Here is a 27054-nt window from a genome sequence, read left to right as displayed (position 1 = left end):
AAAGCTACTTCCTCTCAGTTTATTTACAATGATGTTGATATAATTCAGATTTAAACTTTGCACTCAAACCTGGTAAAGTTGCTGTGCAATATTGGAGATGGATGAAAAAACCTCAGTGTTCACACATCACCTGTGAATAAACATTCATTGGCTGCTCTGCCCCGACTCAGCGAGAGTCTTTCCCACAAATAATTCTGTTGGCCCAAATAAAACCTGTTATCTCACGTCGTTTTTTCAGGTCTCCCTGCTGAGTGTGAGCACATCTTAAATTATCCAACGGATGAAGCATCCTTTGACTCTGTCACACCTAATACACACACATGCCTCATTCATGCTGAGAGCCCCTTAGCCTCTACACTGCAGGCTCAAGCTTAAGCTCCGCCCTTTGGAGTGGAGCTGGTACTTGTTGGCTACATGACACGATCCAGATCACATGGAGATGGAAATGGCAAGTAAACAAACACTCGCATTCCCCTGCATCTTGGCTCAGGCCCCATTTCAAGCCACATCCGTGTCAGAGTTGCTGGTCTGGGATGGGGGTAAGGGGGTTCTGGCTTAGAACGGTTTTTTCACCTTTTAGGTGTAACCCGTGTGATGTACCTGTCTGAAATTGATCTGAGATCATGTTGTGCTTTTCTTAGACAGGGTTTATACATTTGATATTTTTTTTAGCTAAAAGTGCTTTGAAACTTCATTTTCTGCTATATTAGTTTGTTTCTAAATAATGAGATTCAACCACTAGCTTCAGAACATGGAGGAAGAGGCAGATTTGTTTAGAACGCCGTGATCCTAAAAGTTGTTGACTGACAGCAACAGGGACTGCACTCAAAGCTAGAAGCTTGATACGGGGTAAACAAGACGCAGCAAAACAAGCCTGATGATTTAGCTCATTTCTAAGGTTGTCGATAGAGGTTTGGGCAGCAGCTTTCAGGATCAAAGGGAAAAGATGATTTAGGTTCTCCCCAGGTTGCTCTGCGGTGCTAATCAGGAGTGTGGAATGTCGGAGGTGTGTGATTTCCTTCCAGAGGAGAAAATGAGATTTAAATATGCATTATACCTTTGCATGCATTTAAAATGTGCGTTGGCACAAGAGAAATATGCATGCCAGCATGTTTCACTTGTGCCAACGCACACTTTTCCCTCTGGGTCAGTGAGTGAAGCACCTGCATCGACATGTGATTTCTTTTCTTTTTTCTTTTCTGAGGGGGTGGTGGTACTTGTATTAAACTGCACTCTATTTTTGTTCTTTGCTTCAGAAAATCTTGGTGGGAAGACTCATTAGAAGGTCTTTAATTATTGAATTAAATATGATTTTTTTTTTTTCTGAGACTTCTGTTATTTTGCCTTTACAATACGTGCAGCGGTAGGGCGGTTAACCCATGATCGTAAGATTGCAGGTTCGATTCCTGCCTTGCATGCCCATGTGTCGAAGAGTCCTAAACATTTGATTTTATTGATTTAATTGATTTTATTGATTTTACTGATTTATCGATTTTATTGATTCTAACCACTATCACCATTTCATATGTGTGCTGGGTTTTATTTCTCCATACTGGAAACTGTTTTGAATACTGATTTTGTCTCATATTAATTGTACAGCACTTTGTAATCTGGATTTCGAAAAGTGCTATATAAATAAAGTTTATCGAAGAAGGTAGAAAAGCGCTATATAAGTATACGCCATTTACCATTTGACTTTATGTTTCTCTACCATCTATTTATGGACATGTGATGCAAACAAAAAGAAGTCCAGTTTTCTTCTACAAAGTTGGGTCAATTATAATTTTATAATTGGCTGAAGGTGAACCACAGTGTGATGTGTGTACTAAACACGATTTTTTTAAAAATTGCAATTCAAACAATACCTGATTAAATTAATGACCCCCTTTTTTTAACCAAGAAGAACAAAAGTCTAAAGGACCCATAATAGCGGTTTTTAATGTTTCAAGCTGTAATGTTAAAGACATTTTGCTTTTTTTTTGTTTAAAATCATTAGTGTCTTCTGGGCTTCAGTTAAAAAAGGAGTTTCTCGGTTAAAAGGCTTTTTCATTTATAGTTTAAAAAAACAAACAAATGAATAATGAATATCTTGATTGTATCAATTTAGGTAAAATAATTGTACTGTATCGTTTTGCCAAATATTTAGTTGGATCTTTTAAGTATGGAATTGTGAAACATGTATCGCGATGAAAATCAGGTGAGAGGGAAATATGCACACTCCTAATAATAAGCCTTCTGATTAATTGGAAAGTAACTTAATGTTGAATTCGTTGCTGGTCCTTACAGTGTTCACAGAGCAATTTAAAAAGGGAAAAGGCATTATGGTCATAATTAGCCTTCGTATGGAACAAGATCCTAAAAGACGTTCCAAAACATCAGCTGTGTGTTTTAGCTGTAAATGGAAACAGCTTGGATGTTTAAATTTGAATCGGCTTTCCATCTTCTTTGCATGTGGAGTTTGGTTTGTCTGGACGCCTGCAATTAGTGCCAGAAGTAAACAACCGGAACTCAAAAGAGTGTTGCCAAGGGTGTCTGCCCTCATCTTTGCAATCTGTGTTTCCCCTTTTGTTCTCAGCTGTGTCGGATGGAGAACCAGCTGCCACAGCAAGGGATTTGAACTACACTCACACTAAGAATGAGAAAGTTAAGAAGTCTCTAAGGATAGAATATAAACAAAGTGTGTTTTGTAACAAACGTTTGATTTTTAAGGCTAACGTTTAACCCCTTCATTTACTGCCCTGGGGACCTGGAGCTGCTGATGTAATCCAAAAGGCTTTTGGCTTCAGGTTTATATCTGGTATCATTTAGGAGGAAGTAGTTAACATTTTTCACTCATGATGTCATCTTTGACATGGCACCATAGGTTTACAAAGAATATTTTATGTTTTAATAAACATAGAAATCCAGTCAATGAGCGGTTCTTGTTTTTAAAAGGCTTAAATAACAATAATAGTTTTTTTAATTTGAACCGTCTTTGGAACTGTACGTGTTTCCAGTCTAATGCAGTTAATGACAAACGACATTTCCTCATATAACGCAGTCTTTGAAAGTCAATCTTTTGGAAGTTTGCATTTTCCTCCCTTTTCATGATGATATTCCCAGATTTTTTTCAGATGAAGATCAAAGGCGTTGCCCAAATTTTATGCCATAGCCAGTTTAATCTCAACTACCATGTTTACATAGTCTTAGATCATCTCCTAAACAATCCAATACGGAGATTGTTATAACAACAAGCAAATCTGGAACTGATTGATTTAGTGTATCATTAGAACTTTAAAGTCTAGACTTTATTTACTTCATAAATGGGATTAATACACTTGTGTAGGGGGGAGTGGGGTTCATTTCATTGTCTGCTTTTGCACCAAAAAAACAAAAAAAAAAAAAGCCATCCTGTGGTCTTCTTCCAAAATCAGAGGAAGGAAGTGGTTTAAGTTAAAGACAGGGCCCAAAAGTGAAGCCCAGAAGACACTTGACCTGAATCTGCATTTCAATCTTTGCTCTGGGCAAGACCACATTATTCCAGCTGGGAAGTCTTCTCATGTGTAAGGAAACATTTCCTGTCTGCATTTCAGTGGTTTGTGAACATACATGAACCCTACCATCCGAAAACAGACTACACCCTAGTATAAAATAAAATATTAGATTAAATAAATGAAATATAAAATCAGTTAGTAAAATGCATTGACAGTCTGTGACAACTGGATTGAGTGACCCCTCCCTCCTTGCATTTGAAACAGGAAGTACCGGCTGCTTTCAAGAAGCCAAAATCCCATAGACTTCTATAGAGAAATAAACAGCTATTACTCAGGTATTCTATTTGTCAGGATAACCATTCTGACTCTGCTACCTTATTTTAACGTTCTTGCTAATCCCAAATTATTTTCACGATATTTATTCTGTAGTAAAAGTTATTTAACTTATGAACTGACCAGTCAGGTGCCTTGATAAAAGTATGTGGTCTCGCGTTTGAATCATTTTACAGATTCACCCGAGCCTCCTTTTAATGGAAGGGGTGTGGCAAATTCCTCCCTACTGACAATGACTTAAACCGACCTGGACTGAGCAGAATAAAGCTGAGGAGGGTGACAGCAGAATTCCATGCCTGCAGGGATGCATGTAGGGCAGAGGCGTGGGTCATGAATAATATCTGTTGCTTCACTGCTTTTAAAGACCTGGCGGTACGTGACAGTATTGAAGAGATGGAGTTCGGTATGCCTCGTTAGTCTGCCAGCATCAGTAGTTCATGCTGCCTCTCTGGCTGGTTGATCTTTATTATTTTTTTTCGTTGATTTGATGCTGATGATAAAAAGGTGGGTCAGCTTTTTGTGATGTTTTTAAATCATTATCCTCTCAAGACACTTGCAGACTAAAGTTTACTCTCTTTTTTTGTATACTAGGTCTTTTTTCTAGAAAAAAAAACTCCCACCAGTAAACTTTCTAAACTTGACACTCTCGCTAGTAGTCAATGCAAGCTTTAAGCTGCCATCTGCCATTTCATATTTTACTGTCTTTGTCTGCAGGAGGATCATCTGCTGTCTGAAATCCCCCTGTGGCTTTGAAATAGAGGACTGCTACCGTTATTGGAGAACATCTGAGGCAATTTGGAACCATACTCTTGGCAGGTGAGCCAAATCATAACTTCAGTTTCCTTTTTTACTTTTTCTTTTCTTTTTTTCCTTTGGGTAATTTTATATTTGCAGTGGAACAAAAATCCATCTTTTGAATTTGTTTTTGTGGAGATTCCCATTCCTTTTTTTGTGTGGTGATGTTGGAATTTTACAAAGACATCATTTAGTTGAATAATAAAACTTCATGTTTTGAGTAGTTTTTGCTTTGTTCGGTTAATGCTCTTAGAGTAAACTGGATAGATGCAATGTGTATATCAGCGTCTATCAACCATAAGGGCTGATGTTTGATAGTTCTTCTGAAAGGTTTAGGCTCTTTCTAGGCCAAAGGTCCATTTTGACAGACTAGTAAACATTCACACCATCTGCACTAAGTACAGTTATGTTTGAGTGATTCTGCTGATATGGAGAAGATTATTTAGTATATGTTATGCTTTTTTTTTTTTTGGGGGGGGGGGGGGGGGATGATTTCACTCTCCATGACTTCCTGGTATTTGAATGTTGTAGCCCCCAGCCTCTTGAAAAGCGCAGCAGCTATTTCTGGGCATGCTGTGGTAGTTATTGCTAGTTTAGTAGCTGGGACTGTTTTGTACGTTTGGTAAGTTTAGGGAAACATGGTTGTCTCTCTTGTTCTGTTAGTTGATTACGTTCGTTTTTTCACCTTCGTTTCCTGTAAAACTCCTCATTATGAGGATTGATTCTTTGGGTGATTGAAGTTCTAGGTAGGGGCTTGTCACGTTCAGCTCGTAGTCTCAGAGGCCATCCTCATGGTAGAAGCACAGGCGGAGTCTCAGGACTTGGTTTTAGCTCAAACTTTATTTCCAATTTCTTCAACTGGCATCTAACAGTCATGCCCCGAGCTCTAACTGCTAACCAACAACAACCTCCCAATGGTTACAGCTCCCACCTTTATAGGATTTCACCTTTGGGAGCTACCATTCACCCAGGTTCCCACAGATAATCTATTTACACAAAATATTAAAATATGTACATTCAAAGTTTCCCCAACCCCTATAAAAGATAAATAGATAATTTCCCCAAGCAAAAATAGAATTCACCGACTGTTCCTAAAACATTTTAATAATTCACTCCAATAATAAAATTACTCATCTAAATCTCCCCTGTTAACTTTACAATGATTTTGGTTCCCTCCCTGGAACCAGTATAAGGTCCTTGTACCCTTAGGGACCTCTTTTGCTGGCGGACCATTCCTGACACAGAAAACTGAGGTGAGTCACCACCATCAGACAAGGCCAAGACATACATGCAGCAGGTGTAAACAAATATTTAAATCTATGTGCTTTTACAGGTGCTCCTGACCTAGAAGAACATTGCTGCTGCTGCTTAACTTTAACTGTATTAAACTAATAAACTCTGTAAGTTTACCTTTTCTGCCTGTTTCTTTAATGTGACAACTGCTCGTTGTCACAGGGCTGTTGTCAGAACACTCATGTGCTCGTGATCTGGCCTTTACTTTAGTGTGAAAACTTTCAAAATATGTTTGTGAACTTTTGAATCAGCCGAATTTGTTTTACTTGTCATTAAATCCACTTTAACAGTTCCACAGTGACTTTTACCAACTTTTGAAGGGCAAAAAAAAGCTTGAATTAAGCTTTTCTGTGCTGATTTTTAAACGGGAATGAAAAATATGCTTGATTTGGAATATGCCACCAGTTTTTCTAGTGTAAAAGAACAACTGTTATGCTGGTAAGTAAAAAAAAAAAAGATGCACAAATTAAAAGAATTGGGAAAACCTGATCTGTAAACTAGCAGTCAAACAGAAAGTTGACAGTAACACAGGTTTGAAGGCAGGCATCAGTAAATATAAGGTTAATGTTTAAGTCCAGACTTAATTTTAGTTTTTTTTTTTATTGATAATATATATTTTTTGTGTTTCAGTTACTATTTTTCCAGAATCACAATATTAGTACTAGGGCTGGGTATCACCAACAATTTCCAGAATCAAATCGATTCCATACACCAGAGCCTGGATCAATTCGATTTCAATCCACTCAATTCGATTCAATTTTGAATTTACACTATTAACATAGTTAGACTTAATTGTATAGAAATACAATAAGACAATAATAAATAAAGACTCTAGCTGCTCTGCTCAGAGACACGGTTCACTCGCATGGAGCAGCAGGTTTATTCTAACAGCCACAGATCTTTTACAAAGTGTGTTGTGGAAAATTTCTCTATAAACACTACAAAGAATAATGTCAGACACAACTTATGAGGGAAAAGAACTTTGGGTTACAAAAGAAAACGTGAAATGAAAATATGTAGAGCCCGAGCAGATCTCCACGCTACTTAATTTGTCCAAGTCGGGCTACCATAGTGTGGCGTTATCCTCAGTCGAAAGGACCCCGAACTGGAAAAGGAAAAGCCTAAAAGATCGATATCTACTTTTATGGATCAATTATTAATTTATTAAGCTTGGAATGATTCAGATCTATTAATCAGTTTTATCAAAATAAAAAATCTGACAAAATATTTTAGAACAAGTTTGATAAACTACGAAGCTACACAGCTTGATGAATTGGTTGAGCATGATAGTTACTGTAGTCAGGAGCCTTACTGAGTGGTATTGTTTGGTATTTTGTTACATCTAAACAATGTTGCGAGTTACCGTGAATTAAGTTTAATTTATGTGGTGTTGCACTTAGGGTTGTGCCGATGGACGATACCATCGTCTATCGTGATGGGTGACTGACATCCCGATGGAGAGACACCATCGTGATGCCACGCCCCCGCCACGCTGCGAGTCGACACCATAAGCCGCGGTTACATGTGAAAAATATCTTGACCGGATCAATGGTCAGATTAGAATCCAACCGTGTACATGGTTCCAGAAAAATGTTTTCAGAATATAACAAACGTTCACATGGGTCACACTTTCGGTCGGAATAAATCATTCACACATGCGCAGTAGGATTTGAAAAACCGGAAGCGGATATCAGTTCCCACGAGCAGCTATTTTTTTCTCAAACTTTATTGAATGTAACAATTCAATACAAAACAATGTTGCCGAGCGGCTTTATACATTTATATGTCAGCTCGGTAATATACAAGACGATCTTCTAAACGTGCTTTTAATAATGTTACGATTATTATGAAACGCCTGTTCGCTCATCGTTTTATTTTTAATCCGTGTGGTCATTGCTTTTTTTGTTGAAAAACGGAGCCGGAAAGAAGCCAGAATTAGCAGAATGGTAACACGGGCTAACAGCATTAGCTTTTGGTGGTGCTGTAATCTGCATCTTGGCTGCATGTAAACATGTGGGAATAACATCAGCCTTTATTTAGTCGGGACACGACTCGAAACACAAATCCACGTGATTGTTTGAACGATTTCTAAGGACTGAGCGGCCTTTCTGCTTTGAAGCTTACACCGCCCCAAAGCGCTGTGTGTGTGCTCACAATCCTCTGCTCAGACACACACTTTTAGACCCGGTTCTGAGTTCGGTAGCCCGTTCCCCTAGAGCTGCGGAACGGATCGCAGTTCTAAATCTCCCACATACCGCTCATGTAACAAAGCACCCCCCCCCCTTCCACTCAAACACAAAGCTGTAAGTCCGCGCTCCGCCGGTCCACTTGACTAGTTAAGTGCGGGAGCGGACCATTTCTTTTCTAGTTTGTTTGTTACTTTTTTTGTTAAAGTCACTTCCCTCAGTTTATACTGGATAATCGCGGATGAGTCATTAGTTGGGAAATAAAATAAATAAAGTAATAAAGTAAAATAACGAATAGCAATTATATAAGACCGAAATATTAAAAATAGCCCCCCCCCCCCACGACGATATCATCGTCCATCCCGATGGTTGACAGCAAACATCGTCAACGGCCAATTTAAGGGACATCGCCCAACCCTAGTTGCACTCTCTGCATAGCCTGTTTATTACACACAAAAGAGGCTCGCATGAAGAACAATAGTTTGTAGAACTTCCCATCAACCCTTTTGACCAGTCACCTCTCTCTTGGCTTCTCTTGGCATTCTGGGTTGTGTATTCATTCTTCTTATCTTATTGCTCTTTTTTATCTAATTTGCCCCAAAATCAGGTGCATTTATGGTCCAAAAATACAGTATAATATCAGTGTCATAAGTCATGTACAGATTATCTTAGTATTATATGATACACCAGACTGTTTTCAGTTTAGATGCACATGGTCATGATGAGATTCCATTCCATTCAAACAGGTTTGATTAAGTTAATATTGAATATTCAGATTTTAATCCAAGGCTAACTTTGCTTTGTTTTCACATCACATAACTGATTGAACATAAACAAACATGAGATACTTGGAACTAAAAGTGTTTTTTCCTTTTGTCAAACCTACAATAGAAACATTTATTTACCAAAAAATTACAAAAATGGCATCAAAGGAAAATTGATACCTTAACCATATTCAAAGAAAAAAAAAATTCAAGCCCTGTCTACAGTGAGTCATATTCTAAGATCAGGTCCGAAAATCCATGAGACTAACTGAAATTCCATAAAAAATTTTTCTCAATTTCTCTTTAGCACACACCCTGTGCCCTTTGCCCTTTTAGCACTGTGCCCTTTGCCCTTTTTTTTTTTTTTTTCAAGAAACGTTTGAGCTCAGCCAGAAAAAGTGAAAGAGCATGGCTGCATTACCTACCTGTCATCTGATTAGTTTTGGATTATTGGACTAAATGACAGTGGAAGGTAAAATCAGAGTTTCTGCATTAAACCCTCTGTAAAGCTGCTTGGTCTGACCTCAACCAAATTTCTTTAGAACAACCCATCAAGTTTCATATGACAGTGGGAAACCCAAATTGCTCTTGGATATCTGAGCTTGAAATCCCACAGTAAAAAGGAAACTAGGTCAGGCCACTTAATCTGTAGCACAACTGCAATTAAACCAAAGGGTTTACAGTAAAAAGGCTCATAGACACACATGGATTGAATTACAAAAAATATAAGTGTCCATTTTATGGTTTCGTCTCTCCATTAATAATCTCTGCATATGCAGTGTGTTTTAGTACTCAAGTGGAAGCTTATACAGTATGTATGGATCCATCATCATCACTCATCGTTAGCTCAGGAAGCTCTTTCAGTCGTTCTTCTTATTGATTGTTTCATTTCCTCCCTGTGGCTTTCGCTGCTAAATGGATTAGAATGTGTCCTGTGCTCTAGAATTACCCTCACATCAGTTACCAGGGCCAGTTAATACCGTTGTTTGCCCACTAAGATCATAGAAAAAAGGAGGTCAATCAATTATGCCACTTTATGTGTTGAACTTCCAGGAAAAGGTCACGTGAAAGCCGAAACCTGTCGGACCCTAAAGACGGTTATGTCCATAAAATCAGCAGAGGCTGTCAGGGATAGGTTTTCCGATCTCACGGTTTGCCTCTTACCCAGAGACCCGGAGGCTTATTGTTAAGTGGAGTTTGGAAGCAGGCAGCTGTTGGAATTCCCAACAGAAAGCAAACAAAGACTGAAACTTGGAGGTCAAATATTTCTGAAATTCAGAGGGATGAACTGACTAATCTAAAATGATGGCATTGCAACTACTTTAGTCATTCTCAGGAATAGCTGTTTAAAAAACAAATGTGTTTATATTGAAAGGGCATCAAGGCATTGGAAATGTTCTTAAACATACAAATGTCCTGCAGACAATCTTCATCATCTCCTCTTCTCTTCATCCCATGTTGGCAATAAAAGCCAGTAAATTCCCCCTGAAATGTTTTTTTTAGGTGTTTTAGGTACAATAACCTGCTTGATGGAAACAGAAAGGTTGACAGTTTTCAATAAATATCGTTATGCTGTGCTTTTTTTCCCCACGCGTTGTAGTTACCCGAGGCTTGTTTCAGCTCAGTCATGGCTGGAATGTGCCATCGCATGAGAGGAGCTCATCACTCCTTGCAGTCTGCAGAAGTTCTCTCCAGTTCTCGAGTCAGGGATGTCTGGATATGGATACGTTTTTCCAGCCCTGCGAGCACAATGCTGCTCATGATCGCAGAGATTTAGACATGTAATCTGGGGAGTCGTGCTGTACTTTAGCATGACTACCTTAGAAGTGACATTCTCTTTGATAGCTCATTCAGTCTGATTCTTTATCTTTATACTATTTATTTTACTCGTGGTATCACAAGCACTTTGTTTTGCTGGCTTTGCTGCACTTAGAATAACATTGCATTACTTTTCTTTTTTTCTTTTTCTCTTCTCTTGATTTGTGGAGTTGCAATCCTGCTTACCTTTTAGGTAATTTATTTGAAGCTATACGACTGATTTATTTACCAAATAACCCTGAATAGAGTGAATTTTCAAGGCCCTTCTGCAAGAAAACAATACAAAAAGAAACATTAGTAGAGGGTTTTGTGTCTGTTTTCTTCTTCATGCCGGTAGAGTTTGAGGAATTTGATATGGTATTTATGCTTTGAAGGAATGGTTGGGTCACAAGTCTATGAGCCTGAGGAGGAAGTACCATGAACCTCTTTGTTTCATTTGTGTTTTTCCTCACCCTGTTGCTTGTTATGTGGACATCATTTGAGTTTGTACATTTCAGAATCATCTAATGTACCAAAGCTGGAAACATTGCATGCTTACTACCACTGTCATCTTTGTTGTGTTCAAAGCATGTTTTTCCTCATTCTCACATGCACAGCTTTTCATTAGCATAGTGGTAACCAGAATGACTATTTTCCAATGGAAAACTACACGATCAGATGTGACAGGTTTTGTCATAAATTTAGTTTGTGCGGGTGTGATATCATATAAAGAAGCAGTGGTAGGTTTATTTGGTTTCTGATCATTTTTATCCTGTGTCAAGAACATTACCTTTTCAGGACCGTCCTCCTTTTTTTTTATTTAGTTATATCTGTGGATGGTTGAACACAAAGCAGTGATATTTTTTAGCCTTTTAAAGTTATTTATTGCAGAGCTCACGACAGTTTTGTTTATTGTAAAACCACGAGTCTGACAACTTTATTATTGTCTTGTTGTTGTTTATAGCCTGGAAATGACTTACTGTTATCACTTCGACAAATTAATGAAACAATTTCTGCTTGTGATACTATTTTAAAAGACTTAGAAGCAATTTTGCGAAATCTCCTAAAAAATCTAAATGCTGGTATCCTGCAATGGTTGGAGATTTTGGTTGAGGATTGGCTTCAACAACCCTTACAGATTTTATGCTTTTACACAAGTATCATTTTAAATAAAAGAAGATGTACTGTAAATAATGTGCAGGTCTAAAACTAGAGTAGATATGGTGGCGGAAAGTCCCTTCATCTTATGATTTCACATGCTGCTGTGTAGTCTTAGTTTCAGACTTATTGGCCACCAGCGTGCCGAGACGCTTTAAACTCAATCTGCTGTAAATCCTTCAGAGCAGCCACCAATTCTTTCACTGTTTGGTTAGTCGCGTCTGACCGGCCTCTGCAAACAGCCTGATGGTGCAGCTGTTGGACTGCTGCCTGCCTGCTGCCACTCGGGCCTCGAGAGGTCAAGAGTTTGACTATTGCTGCCACAGTGACGGGGATGTCCAGGTAGAAATAATAAAAAAAAAGAATTGTAGTTGTTAAGTATAGTTTATAGCTCTTTGAATTAATCTAACCACAAAGATCTGATTACATTTTAGTTATATTTAAAGTTTAGAATATATCCAGATCTATCAGAAAGTGCCACTCAAATGATCTTTTGATCCAGTGTTTTTTTGAAATTATGATGATTTTGGTTTAGGCAAAATCCATTTTCAAGGACCTAATTTCTGCAGAGTTGCACCTCTGAGTTGTGGGCGGGGCTGTTGGCGCGGTACAACCCAGCTCTCCATGTTACTGAGAGCTCTTAATGCGCTCTCCCAATAGCTTACAGCCCCTCGCACCCTCAACCTATCATTAGCTGTGCAACAGAAATGGCGAGCAATATTGGAACTATCCAGCTGTACAGTTTTGAGTCAGATACCAGCTCGGATGAGGAAAACAAAGACGTACATGGATCTAGTAGTCTATAAGTAATATGCATCAGAATTAGGGGTGTAATGATGAATTTGATTACCTTATCGATCTGTTTGAGGCAAGTTGTTAATTGAATCCAATCGACTTAAACCATTAAAAAAAATATTTAAAAATAAGATAAATCGATAATCGATATTGGAAAATACCGAGCAGATTAAGAAAGAGGTGGTTCATTTTACCATAGCATAAAAACGACCAAAAACATCACAGTGGACAACATACATGTGATGACAGCAAAAAAAAAAAAATCAGTCCATCATTCCAGTCCAGTGTGTGGAAACTTTGAATTTAGCAAAGTCATCTGACCAAACAGTGTGCTAGAATGTTCCCTTTTGATTATTGTGTGATGTGGAAAAACAACAGTGGGTTGAACTTTAGAAAAACTAAAATGTGAATGGATTTGACATTCATTCTTGTTTACTACTTTGCTTTTTTCTACACATTTAATTTACACTTCCTTATCTTGAAGAAATACAAATATTCTGAAAAACTTCACCTGCACTGTTCAGTACCAGGTAGAGTTATCTATCTCTTAGTCACAATGGTTGAAGTTTTGGCTAAAAATCTATTTTAGGTAATTAAATTGGATTGTTAAAAATGAACCGATATCGAATATGAATTGGATCAGCAACCACAAATTATATGAATGGAATCGTTGTGAAAACAAAGTGTTTCTCCTCTAATCAGAGTAGAGCGGAGCAGGAAACTGTGGTTCAGACGTGTGTTCACACGAGCGCCCCAAAAAAAAGCCAACCCCCCCCCCCAACCCCCCCCCCCCCCCAGACTTAAACCACCCATTTCCATGTAAAACAAATGACATTTGCGTCAGGGCGCCCCTACTATCCTGTCACCTTGCTGCTACGATGACCGTATGTTGCGCTGTGTGAAGAACACGCTGGAGCCCCCCTCCAGTGTGCACACGGGGGAAAACGACGAACAGGCAGAGAGGGGGCGGCGGGGGCTTAGACTCACCGCTTATGATTCCAGACGCGAAACAAACCAACAGCTGCTTCATCCATACAATTTATGTAATTTATTGGGTTCATTGGTTTTAAAGAAGAAAAAAAATAAACAGAAAGGAGTCTGCCTCAAAGTGAATTTGTTTCCATCATTTCACTCATCTTAACTCTGAGTGTTTGACAGACGGAAAAGTCTATTCAAGACTGTGGAAAATGGACAGAAGATTAAAGGAAACATCACGCTCTTAAAGATAAAAAAAAGTTATAATAACTAATTTAATAAATATCCTTACAGCATTTTGAATCAATAAAAGTATTGCCAAATGAACTATCGCGATATATCGGCAAAAACATTTTTCTAACACACCTAGTGTTGCGGCTCCCTGTGCCTTCATTTCTGTGGGAAACTGATCCAAATGGCTCTTTGAGAGGTTCAGGTTGCTGACCCCTGGGCTAGACGTTGAATGTCTTCTAGTCTGACTGTTGCCGGTGGTTCTGTCGCTGGATCCTAACTTTAAACTACAGGTGCACTGGGAACATGGACGGTGTAATGCAGCCCTCTGAATGCGGTAAAGGATTAAGCCCCGATCAAATGTTGCAGTACCTCAAAAAACAAACACTGGATGAAGTTTTCAGAAAGAAGCAATTTCAAATTTTGCATAAAGTGGCTTACTTTAAGTGGTCTGTTCTCAAGGGTCCCAAGAGTCTTTTTATGCTTCTTGCTTTATGTTTTCTATTTATGTCAATTCTAGTGCTTCTTAAATTGTTTGTTCACTGAAGCTCAAATCGTACATTATTAGTGAATAGGGATATGTGTGTTTTGAGTGGTGTTTTGAGCAGATGGGTGGATCTATTGTTTGAAAAAGCTCTTCTTTTACAGTGTGCCGTTCCCCTCCAGGCTTTACTTTTGCTGTTCAAATCTGATGGTTGAGGTAAAATGAAGTACGGTAGCTGGATGTATCACAGTTTCCTATTCTAAAAGGAAAAGACCCACTGTTGGATCTCCAAAGACCCTAAATTTAGCAACAATGGCTTTTGACGAGTCCTTTATATTATTTATGTGTTTTGTATGTATGTTTATTTAAACGGCCAACAGACGCGAGACATGATTTTGAGACAGATTTAGATATGAAAAGATTTTAAAAAAGAATGTGGCACATATTAGGTGGTTACCAATAGGGGTGATCCCATGAAAATTGTCTGTTGAATGAGTAAATAATTGTTTTTTATATGTTAATGTGATTAGAATAAAACAACCTGATATTTAACTTGTATTACTGTAGCTTTCTCAACTATTGCAATAAAAAAATCCTTATAAAGCCTGATGGTAGTTCTGAAAGTTATAAACATCCCATTTGTTCAGGCAGAGATGTTGTTTTGGTCTAGAGAGACAAGATGAAGAGTTCAAATGAGGGAGAAAACTTGATACTTGAAGTAATCACAAAGAATGCAGTGACTGATGATAACCCCGCATCATGTGACAGTGCTACTCTCAACTTTTGGTTTTAGAAACATTTCTCTTTCATTCCCTGAATTGAGATACAATTTCCACCTTTGGCAGCAGGTCTAAAATAAATTTAAGGTATTTAAATTACATTTGAAACTTTTTGTCAGTTTTTTAATGAAAAAAGAAAAGTATAAAAAAAGTTTCAGAGTAGAAACCATGAAATCTCATTGCCCCTTGGGGAAAATGTGAAGCCATAAGTCTTTTTGGGAATCTAAACAGATTAGGTGTTAAAAATTGTGGTTTTAACTTTTCTGTTGCAACTCATAAATGTAAATTTATGATTGTTTCCCTCCAGAGTCAAAAGGTAATAACTTTCCTCGTATAGATTGATAATGTTTTCCGTCTCTTTAGGGACGTTGGGTTGCTTCTTGCCGAAGGGCCCCCAGAGGTAGAGACGTCTTCTGCTGCCAGATGCTCCAAATGAAATTGGACTTTTGAAGTCCTAAAGGGACACAGGAAAGAGTCTACAAACTATTTTGGGAAGAAAAGAAAGTGGAATGGGGTTTACAATTAACCAGAAACTCAATACACCATTCATTGCTCTGTCAATGTGAAACAAGAAGACAGAGCAAAGACGGTCTTCACAGCAGAAGTCTTTGTTTCTTTTGATAACTCTAGATTTGAACAGTCTTTAAAATCTGACAACAGTGACAGTGTGTTGGATAAGAAAAAGTCCAAATGAAAGATAAGACTCCAGATAACACTCTCCTACGCTGTAATGTCTTTATGCATCTTACCTTATGGGGACAAGCCACAATCAAATCATTGCAAACTAAGACTAATTTGAACAAAGTTAATCTTTTATTGTGAAACTTTTCCCTCCCAGGTTTCATTAAAGCTGTCTCTTCCTCAGAGTTTTGCATTCATCTCTAAGATGGATGGAAGACCCTCCTCATTATTCACCCCAACCTCCGCTCATCACACAATGCTCAGATGGGCCGAAGCAACTCAAAAGTACACGCCTAATGAAAGCACAGATGTTATAGAGAACAGATAGATATGGGTCCACCTATGTGGTCTTCCAGAGCTCTTGAAGGTATTGTAGACCTTAAACTCATACCTTTTTAACTTTAACTGTATGTATCGGTTCTCTTTTATGATGAGAGTTCCTGCTAACATTCTCAGAAAGCTCCAGCTTCATTATTGGGAATCTGCAAACCTTGCCAGGTTGTGACATGATGTGAAGCCTTTATCGTCCAATCAGCAGCACAGGCTTGTTGTGGTGTCCTGTTGCTGCATGTCCAAGCCAAAGGCTCAGCTGTTGGTGGAATGCAAGGCTGGTTGACTTGAAAAGCTTCTTTGCAGGCTGGTCTAGTGAATTTTGACAGAGTGTAACTACTGCACGTCTATTGAAAATATTGCTAAAAGCTTTGACTGAGAAGAGTACAATGGATGATAAACTACTCTAACAGTTACGTCATTACTGCTGCATTCTTATCTTTGAAGAGTTTGCTGTGGTGTTTTATTGTGAAAAATTTGCAGTAATTTTAGGAATTTGTGTTCTAACTTTGTTATTTGTCTGGTGAGAATCACAATCAACTTTTAGGGGCCAGTTTGTAGTTGAAACCTAAAGGAAAGTGTTAATAGGTAAAAGTCAGTAGAAAACAGCTTTTTTCATAACTATCTATATTCATTCCTTTTTCCACTTCTTTTATTTTTTAAACGGTGTTGGTGAATTTTGCTTTGTCCCTGAGTTTTGTGATGATTAAATCTAACTGATAACAGGTTCAAGTTTTTTGCAAGTCATGTGACTGCAGCTGCTTTTCTTCTTGACTTTTGAAATACCAACGTGACATTTTTGTGGAGATCCTCCTTTATCCAAGAGGCATCTGTTTTCCGTTCTAGTCTGCTATTGCTGGATAAATCATCTGATAGCTATCATGTATCGTCCCTATCTCTGTTTTTTTAATTGTGTCCCCCATTTTTTTTGCAGACCAAATTCCTTACTTCCTGTCTTCAAACATTGCAGTGTTGTAAGAAGCACTGAAATTAGTAGCTTTCCACAAATGTTGTCTATTTCTGAAGTTAGAATATTTTATTCATAAACAATTACCATACAAATTAAAGCTGACGATGAATCTATTTAATATCAGTCAAATCTTGACTGAAAAGTTATTTCTCATAAGGACATTTTTACCTTTATGATAATCATTAATGTACTGACTTTATTAACTTCACTTTGCACATATTTTCACAAAGTTCTGCCGTATGAACAGGGTAACCAAGCAAATACGTTTCCTTGTCCCTGCAGAACTGACAGGCAGATTTTTTTAGTCAGCCTGGACTGCAGCTTCTGACCATTTATGAAGAAAGAAACATTTTAGAGAGATCATCCTCAGAATTTTTCTTTATGACAATACATATGAGTCAGTGTATGCACGAGAAAAAAAGATGGGTGAAATGTTTATAATATTGTATGTACCAGTAAACAAGGCTTAAAAGTCTCCACAGGCTGTAGAGTACAGGTAAACTAAATGCCTGAATGTTGCTTGAAAGAGAAATTAATGGGTGGGATGAATGTGCTTATGTTTCTATTGAATGTTTTGCAGTGGTCAAATTTCAATAGTCACAGGTTTAAACTCGCTTTTAGCACAAAACCTGGAGGATTAAGGGGTTAATGTTGGCAAAAACTACATTTGGAACCCTTTTCCAGTTAGTTGTTATTCACGTGATCTATCTACAAATAATGTAAATTCCGAAGAATAAGAGCAGGCTGATGACTGATGCACAAGTCATGAGCACCCTTTGTTTGATAAAGTCAGTGTAAAACATCATGGGTGGCTACCAGCAGCACAGCTTTTATGAGATCACATACATTACTTGTGTTTTCAGTTGTCTAATTGTGCAAATAAATTAGACATGCCCAAGCACACAATCTATTCCATTGCAAACTCGCAACAGTTGATGCTGAGCCCAGTTTCAAGTCTTTTTTCTCTTTTTTTCCTTCTGTGTTTTAGTTTTTCCGTTGTTAACATGGGCTTTCTGAACAAAACCTCTGTCAAAGAACCATAAACAGTTGGCTTTTGTCGGAAATATTGGGAGGTTTTGAAGGGAACAGAGTGATCTGTACATAATAGAATAAAATGACAACGTCTGTGTTGAGATGATTTATAGTCAACATTATCAGTGGAGCTTATCAGTTTACCAACATGTGATTCTCATAGATGTGGGCTTTGTGGCACTCTGCACTTCAACAATTTATGGAATGTTTATTGAAAAGTTTTTTTAATACGATAAGAAACATGTTTGACTACACTGTGGAAAGATCCCACTAGTAATTCAGCATAAATGCACGTGTTCACCTGATTAAGAAAAAACCCATGTTCATTGTTTGTATTTAAAGCAAATGGATTCCAATATTCTTAAAATCAGTGCCATTACTATTTTTGTCATTTTTTTCATGGAAAGCCAAATATGGTGCACAATGTTCTCTCATTTATTGCAAGAATCCATTCAGTAAATGACCTGTGAAAGGTGAAATCCTTAAAGTATGATTACAGATGTTTTAAGGCTGTACAACCCCTCACTACACAATCAACTCAGTCAGTCAGACATGAACATTTTCACACTTTCTCTCTTGTTTAAACTCTCAAAGTTCAAACATTCATAGCAAAATAACTCCAAGTTTATAGAATGAAAACAAAGATCTGATCATGATCAAAGACTTATGCAGATTTGGCAAACTGAACATATTCTGTACAAGAGGCGCGGCACAGGGGAGATTGATTGACAAGGAAAACAGCCAATCGCTGTACACAGTGCACTGTTACAAAAAGAAAATCTGCTTAATGGTGAGACCCCGAAAGGTGAACCGCAGTATAGTGAACACTGTATTACACCTTTGGGCTTGTCTCAGTGAGTCATGTTTATATTGTCATATGTGTTGTTAAAGTCCCATTACCTCATTTGTTTCCTCACCTGTTCCACGGGGGAGTGGTGAAGCAGGAGGCACAGCCACACTCAAGAGCCATTTGGCGGTTTAACCCCCAAATCCAATCCATTAATGCTGAGTGTCAAGCAGGAGCCATGTGGATTTGAACAAACAACCAAAGAAACTCTGGGCAGGACCGTTGACTGTGTCAGGGAACTGGACAAAGCGACCCCTCCCCAATTTTGTTCCAAATAGGAAGTATAAAAGTATCCACCAGCTCAAAGAAGCCGAAATCCCATAGACTGCTGTAGCGAAATAAGCAGCTATTACTCAATCTAGTTGTCAGAATAACCTTTCTTGCTCTGTCACCTTTTTTTAACATGTTCTTGATAATCCTATTTTTTTTCACGACAGTTATACTTTATCACGTTTTTCAATTAATAAACTGACCAACCAGATACCTCAGTGAAGGCATGTAGTGCCCGCTGATTGATACGTTCTCCTGAGCCCAATTTCAATGGAAGGGATGTGGACTTTCAACATGCTCACTCCTAAATGGTGACAGTAGTTGCCATAGAAACATTGACTCAGACTACTGACACCAATCACTGTCGTCTGGCTCCAATATCCCCTTTTCACCCTTTCTTCTGTGCCCCCTTACCCCCTGTCTCTACCATCCCTCCCTTCTTTCTCTTCTTCTTTTCCTTCCGGTCCAACAAAAACAACAAAAGGAGACAAATGTAATCAATATAAATAAAGTTTAGCCTAAACGACAAAAGGGATTTATACAAATACTAGTGTGTTAGAACAGGGGTGTCAAACTCATTTTCACCGAGGGCCAAATCAGCATAGTGGCTGTCCTCAAAGGGCCAGATATAACTTATACATGTAACTAAATATAATGAAAAATAAACGTAACTACTCATTAATGTTAAATACCTCATTTATTTATTATAACGTTTTAAAGTGACAACTATAGTTACATAGAAAACACATGTTTGCTTGTTACTCTATAGCATAAATCCTTTTACATTTGATTTTGTCAGGATAGGTCATATGGACAGTGTTTAAGTCCTAATATATAGTTGCCCAATCCCATATTTAAAGTCCAATTCTCCCTAGATATGAATAACTACACACTAATTTTTTATTTTTTTAAGAAATTAAAAACTTTTATGCTCTCGCTGGCCACATAAAATGACATGGCAGGCCACATTTAGTTACTGGTTACATCAGTCTGCTGTAAAACCCTATGCAATGCTTGACCAATCACAATCCAACATTTTATGACATCACGAATTAAGAATGTAATTCAGCGGAAATGTTCTAAATCAAAACAATGTTATTTTTCTAAATGGACATAAAGCAACTGCTGCAAAAGCATATAATTAAACATGACAACAACATATGATTCACATATGTAGCATACTAGATTTTTTTTTGAAGGCACATAAGTGATCTCCTTCAAAGAACAGAAGTTGATATCTTCTGAGTTAAACCACATCCTGACTGTACCAGTGGTAATGAAACATTTGAAATATAAATTATGCATTGCACTGCATGCAGAGGCAAAAACAATGCAGTGCTATGCCATTATCCCTTTCAGTCACCCGCCTCCCCAAGCTCAGCCTCACTGGCGCAGAAACCCTTTCATGTGCTTTCATCCTGTTAATGATTGTTTGCTATGCAGCTCCAGAAGAAGGCCAGCATAAAAACAGCAACTGAATGTTGTGAACTGATAGGATGTTTGAGAGAGGGAAGCTTGGTACCGACTGAAATTGTGCAGCTGCCCTATTTTGACTCAAAGGTTCCCTTTATTAGTCTATTTTTGATGCATTTCTCACTTTAATAATTCAATCAAAAAAGCTTTGAAATAAAACGAGTGGTGCAGATATAATAGTGCATCCCTCGCTGTGCTCTCAATCATATTCATCTTTATTTATTCTTAATGAATTTTAAATGGTCTTGCCTTATCTCATCCAAGCTGTCCTGCACTGTTGGAAAACACTCTCCCCCTGGGCCCTCTCCCTGCGCCGACAGGCTTTAGGGCAGAATTAAAATCGGCATCACAGGCAACACTGAACTCCATGAAGGGGGGTTACTGGATCAAGAAACATGAGGAGAACAACTGCTCTAGATTGCTTCAACTTTCTTCATAATAAAAGAAATACCAGAACTAATTTCAGCTCCTTATTTTCTATTCGCCAATTTTTAAAGTCCCACACTTTTGATTTGTTAAGTGTTCCCCTTGATCTTTTATATATGCCATTTTTAGCCTAAATCAAAATACCTGTGTCATATTCTAGGACAACGTTTGTGCAGCACGGCAGGACTTCCATCAGAAATTTCCCTTCTGGGTTGTGAGTGGAGCATGCCTGTGTTCATTTCCGATCTTTTCTTTGTTTACACACTAGAGCTTACAACCCCAAGCTTACATTGGTGGTGCAACAAAAACGGCAATCAATTTTGGAGCTATCTACCGGTACACTACACCAGTGTTTTTCAACTTTTTCTGAGCCGCGGCACACTTTAAGCTTAAAAAAAATCCCGCGGCACACCAGCATCCAGAAATGAAAAAAAAAGGAGAAACTCATAGTCTGTATTGATCTACAGCCCCTCCACAATCTCACATGCATTTTTGTGATAATTATTGCAGAAAAAGCTGGAAGTTGCAGCTGTTTTTCTAAAAGATGTAATAAAAGTTAAGTTAGAAGATTTAAAAAAAGTTTGAAGTGTGTTCGTTGTTTTCAAGACGTTTAACAACAGAACTCCTTTTACGCTGTCACTCTCACAACCCAATGCATCATGGGAGATGTAGTGCATAAAAACGGCCGGCGGAGATCGCTTTTCGGAGCTTCATGGTTTTGTTCACTTGTTCCACGGTCTGACACCGGATTCTGTGGAAAGCTACACCGCTAAAGACGAGCTTTAGCTGCTATTTTTGTTAGAACTGAGCGACTTTACGAGCTAAATCGGGACAAGGAAGTGAAGACTTTAACCACTTCTGATTGGTCAGACTGATGACATGTGATTAAGCCTTCAAGAATGATTGGTGGAGTCGTGGAGACAGTAGAAGCTGCGGGACTTTTCAGAAAACAGTTATAGCTGCAGCTGAATCGCGCTGCCGTCATTCTTATCAAAATGTCTTTAATAAAATAAAATAAACGCAAAGAAAAAGTATTTTACGATCTTTTATATTCCTAACTCCTCAGTGTTTTATCAGGGCCTGTTTGGATGAACACAGAGCTGAAATCCTGGAGATGGGAAATGTTTTTAGATCAGTTAATGAGGGCAATTTCACAAGGCACACTTGACCATCTCCCACGGCACACTAGTGTGCCGCGGCACACTGGTTGAAAAACACTGCACTACACAGCCAGATGTACCCAGATCTAGGCATCTACAAGTGGATCCATCAGAATGAAGCGGAGCAGGGACCTTGTGGCCTGCTGATTTTAGTTTGTTCATAAAAACTACAGGCTTTATCCAAAAGCATTTTTTGTGTGCTCCGGATTCACCACGATCTGAATAAATAAATACTCAGAAAGCTATTTCAATCTTAATTTTCTTCATATATGTCATAAAAAAGCTGTAAGAATTTGTTAAAAACACCAAAAACACAATTGTCATTGTAGTGGGTCTTTAAAGCTTCATGTCTTAATATACTATGTAGGATCAAAACCAAAAGCCAATTGACTATCAATATCAAAACCAAAACTAAACCAAAAGATAATTTCAAGATTACTTATATATTTATGTAAAGACGCACACACATCTCAAACAGAGAAAAGAAACATGAAAGAATGATTAAACTAAAGCAAGTTGTTTACTTGATAATGTTGATCTTGGTGTGCCTTTAAGTGAATGATGGTGTTCAGTAAAGTTCATTAAACTATAGCAGACCAATTATTTAGTCACCTTATAGCCTGTTCATTAGCCATAAACTTTATAGGGTTCAGAGTAATGGTCCATATATAATCTTTATGGACTAGTTTTCTTTTTTGTAGTGTCAACTGCTGTTACAGGTGGATACAGGCTGTCTGCGGGCAAAAAAGGGGCAAACCTGTACATGCCACACAGATGGGCCGCATTAAAATATCAAGGTTGTAGACCGCTTGGTGAGCCTGCAAAGCACAAAATGTTTTTACACAACATGTTTTTATGGACATGCTGCTGGTGACAGGTTGTAGCGAACACTTTTAGAACACACAGGGCTAAAGTAAAGGTGAAGTAGGAGACCAAGGTGTGTCATTTTGATTCTTTTTTATTTTGGGGACCCCCACCCCCCCACCCCACACACACATATGAAGTGGGAGTGGGAGTGCTTCCAGATTCCAGTTGGCTCATCCGTGCTCCTGTACCCGACCAAGTACCTCGTCTATGGCTTGTCTCTATTACTGTTCCTACACTTAGCTGTGGATTCTGTCTCCGGCTCGTCTCGCGCCCCCAGCTGTCCCCCAACTTCATCTGGATGAGATACTTTGCTGGACTATAAATATGTAGTTTTAGAGTTAGATAAGTTAATTCTTTTATATGAGTTCTGGTATATCCCCTCTCCGTCCTGGGGGAGGATCCCTCCTTCATGTGGACACCCCTGAGGTTTTGTCGTTTTTTCCGGATTCTGTCTCCTGTTTAAGTAGTTTGGTGCAAAAGTGTTACTTAGAGGAACCACGGGAAAAAAGGTAGTGATCAACAGAAAGGCACAGACAAGTCAGGCCAAAATTTCTTCCAATTTGTTTTGATTATTTAAAAAATGGCAATCACAGAACCCACTTTAATTTAACAGAGCTCTCACTATAATGAAATTTGTCGTAGTTATGCTATTTGACCACGTAAAGGAAAATAAGTCTCTGGTTACAAGTGTGTGGTTTTGTTTAGAAGTTGTTGGATGACTTGACCACAAGAGAAAAAGTGGCCTATGATGGAAACGTCAAGAATAATGTCACTAAATAAAGTGAAATTCCTGACAAAAAAACTTGGATCTGAAAGCAAGAAAACAAATCTGAACATGACCCAACTGTGGTGACGGTGGCAATGACCTGATAATGTGCAACAGAAATCACAAACTAAAAACAAAGAGGAGGGGCTCTGTTAGCCGAAACAGATCATTTGTAAAGTAATAAAAGTATGAAAATGAAGAAATAAAACCTCAACATGACAACTAAGCCTTTAACTCCATGGATGTCGCCGGCAGGACTTAAAAAAAACGTATGCTCTTTGACGTATTGTTTTTCTTAGTATTTTGATGTGATATACATGAATCAACTAAATCTGATGCGGTGAAAACTGGCAAAATGGCGCAAAGCCGCATTTCTCTGTGACGGAATCGACTGATTTACGTTGATTGCATAAACACTTCACTGCTAAAAAGTGTTGCATTATTTGCATAAACAGTTGAAGAGTTGTGGTAGTTGAAAGAATGTTAACAGTGGAGCTAAAGCTCTGGTGTTAAAGCGTTGAACACTAAACGAAGCAGATAGCCCAAGATAACCAACAATTTATTTTTCTGAATTTCATTTTATGGGTGTGATGTGTGGTTTTAAATTAGAACATTAAATATGTTGTAACGGACTGACAAATATAATATTATGAACATTTTGCTAAGAATAAACGTTGTCTTTGTATACAGTATTTTTAATGACCAAGTTTCAAGACACTAGTGCATAACATACATTCAAACGCAGCAAATCTTGATGGTTTGCTTCCATGGTTCATTCCTTTTATGTTTAAAATAACTTGATGAGGGCTTAGATGTCACCAGTTCCTTCCTTTGGAAATGCATTTCGCTGTTGACATTTCTATTGAATTTGTATTTAGCTGACCGAAGGTCACCTGGGATTGCAACCATGTGGACGAGAAGCTGACAGCTGCGTACCAATGTTGGGTTAAGATCTATCATGCAACTGATACGGCTCCCTGGGAATTCTGTTTTAATGGGGAGGATTTAGCTCGGCCTTATTCTCTCTGATGTTTTGCTTTTCATCCTTTGTCTTCAACACAAGTTCCTAATTGTCGTGGATGGCATGACAGTTGAAGGAGCAGTTCACAGATGGGAACTGAAGGACCTTTACTGTTGAAAGTAGAGTCTGTTTCACTTCACTGTCATGTTTTTTCATGTCTCCATTCTCTTTTTGTGGAAGTCAAGCTAAATGAGATTGCTAATGTTTGTTGACTGCTTTCCCACCATCCTCCTTTCTTTTCCATCTTCATTCAACTACGTTTGGGGCCATCTCATTATAAACCACTCTGAAATATGCTCCCTACCTTTCTACCCCCTCCCTTTTTGTATCACTTAACACCGCTTCCTCTATCCACCGCTCCTTCCATCCACCGCTCCCATTCGCACAGCTGCATTTGTGCCTTATCTTCTCACTCACTCAGTTGGACAGCCTAAAGATTCTTTACCACATTTGTGTGTGTTGTTGTTGATGTGAATTCCTCTCCTCCCATTCTCTTGGCCTTTGTCAAGCCTTCAACAACTGCTGACATTTGCTCCAGCTGGGTCAGGATACCTATGATTCTTTACCTGTTCCTGACCAATAGCTTTTTCCAAACAGATTTAGTTAGTTCGGATCAAAGTTTGTTTCCTCTCATAATCCGGAACACATGTTTGGTATGAATGCACTCAAGCCGACCCTGGTCCAGGAACCGCTCTCTGACGCATCTTTGGAGGTGGTCTCGGTTAGTTTTCCAATCGGACTGAGCTTTGGTTCGCTCTGAGATTTTTTTCAGTCTGAATACAATCCGTCCTTGGAGCGGATCAAGTGAACCAAAACGGCCTCCGTAGATGACGTAAACAGTGTAGGAAAGACGGAACCGATCAGCCGCAGACAAATGTAAAGCAACGATTGTCGTGTTATCAAACAGAAAAAGGGTCAGACTGCTTACTTTTTGGAACGTTTATTTTAACACAGCTGAAAATGCTTCTTACATCCTTTTCTGTGTCTCGTTACGTGGCAGGTGCGCATTACTGCTGTGACGACATCCTAAGAGCTACCTTGTAGTGTCCTTCACAGAATTTGCTTAAAAAACAATGCAATTACACCACAATGATGAGAAATGAATGTGGTTTGATGACTGCTGGCTCATTAAAACAATTTTTAGCGCTACACCAGTGACGTGCAGTCAGGAGAGGCAGGTGAGGCACAGCCTCACCTGTCATTATGGGAAGAAAAGAGAAAAAATAAATTCAATTATTATATTTAATCAGTAAGTTGTGCTTTGCGGTCATTTTCCATTTAAATGTACCATTTTTGGGTGTTTTTTCTTTTCAAAATCGCTGAATTTCCGCATTTGCCGTTCAGATACTAAGTGACCTGCGATGAGGCATCAGCCCGCTGAGCCTCACCTTGGATTGCGCAATACCTATGCAGTCAGACGGTACTGCTGTCTCTCTGTATGTCGGTTCAATCACTTGTACTATATGAGCTGAGTTTAAATAATTTAGCAGATGTATATGATGCACAGTGCTTGTTTTTATAAATAACTGTATGTGAGGGACGTGTTTCTTGTGCTGAGCGCTAAACGACGGCGAAAAAGCCGCTGGGTGAGGCCAGACATTCTCGTGCCTCATGTTGCAGTTCTCGTGCCTCGTGTTAGGGGGCGCCGGTGAGCCCTGAGATTATGACGCTAAAAATACTAGAAGAAGTGATAGCAAGCGGCAAGTCATTTTCTTCAGAAGGAGCGGCGTATGGACTTTATTTACAACTAAAGGTAAGACGATAATAACGTTTGTGCTTTTTTCTATGCTGCAGTTTGTATATGAAAAAAAAAACATGTTGAAATTATATTTTAAACAAAACGTTAACTGTTGTCAATCAAATGGTGAATAAGTTACTCAGTTATTTATATTCATGGTTCATATGTTTGTAAATCTGACTGATGACGTCAGTGCCTCACCAGCCATTAACCTCACCGCACGTCACTGCGCTACACACATTGTTTCTCACAGTTTTCCCGACAGTTATAAACACTTTGCAGCGTATCTTCATACTGAACGTCTCCTCATCACTGCAGTTGCTAGTTTCCTCACACACACCGCCTAGTTCAAAACTTTTAATTGAAATATAAAGTTTTAATAAGTTAACAGTCCCGAAAACAATTGTAAA

The 27054-nt window shown here is 38.5% G+C and overlaps 1 protein-coding gene across 2 annotated transcripts in view; it reads left to right on the top strand.

The window, feature by feature from the left end:
* The window catches only part of peak1 (pseudopodium enriched atypical kinase 1), a 101756-nt gene that overhangs the window by 17166 nt on the left and 57536 nt on the right, over positions 1-27054 (top strand). For both annotated transcript variants that reach the window (XM_023955628.1, XM_023955627.1), the window contains exon 2: positions 4521-4622. The gene's annotated coding sequence lies outside the window, so the exon portion shown is untranslated. The remainder of the gene's footprint in view (positions 1-4520; positions 4623-27054) is intronic.

This window comes from Oryzias latipes, chromosome 6 (genome assembly GCF_002234675.1).
Source record: "Oryzias latipes chromosome 6, ASM223467v1".
NCBI lineage: Eukaryota > Metazoa > Chordata > Actinopteri > Beloniformes > Adrianichthyidae > Oryzias > Oryzias latipes.
This window is presented reverse-complemented; position numbering and strand designations above follow the sequence as displayed.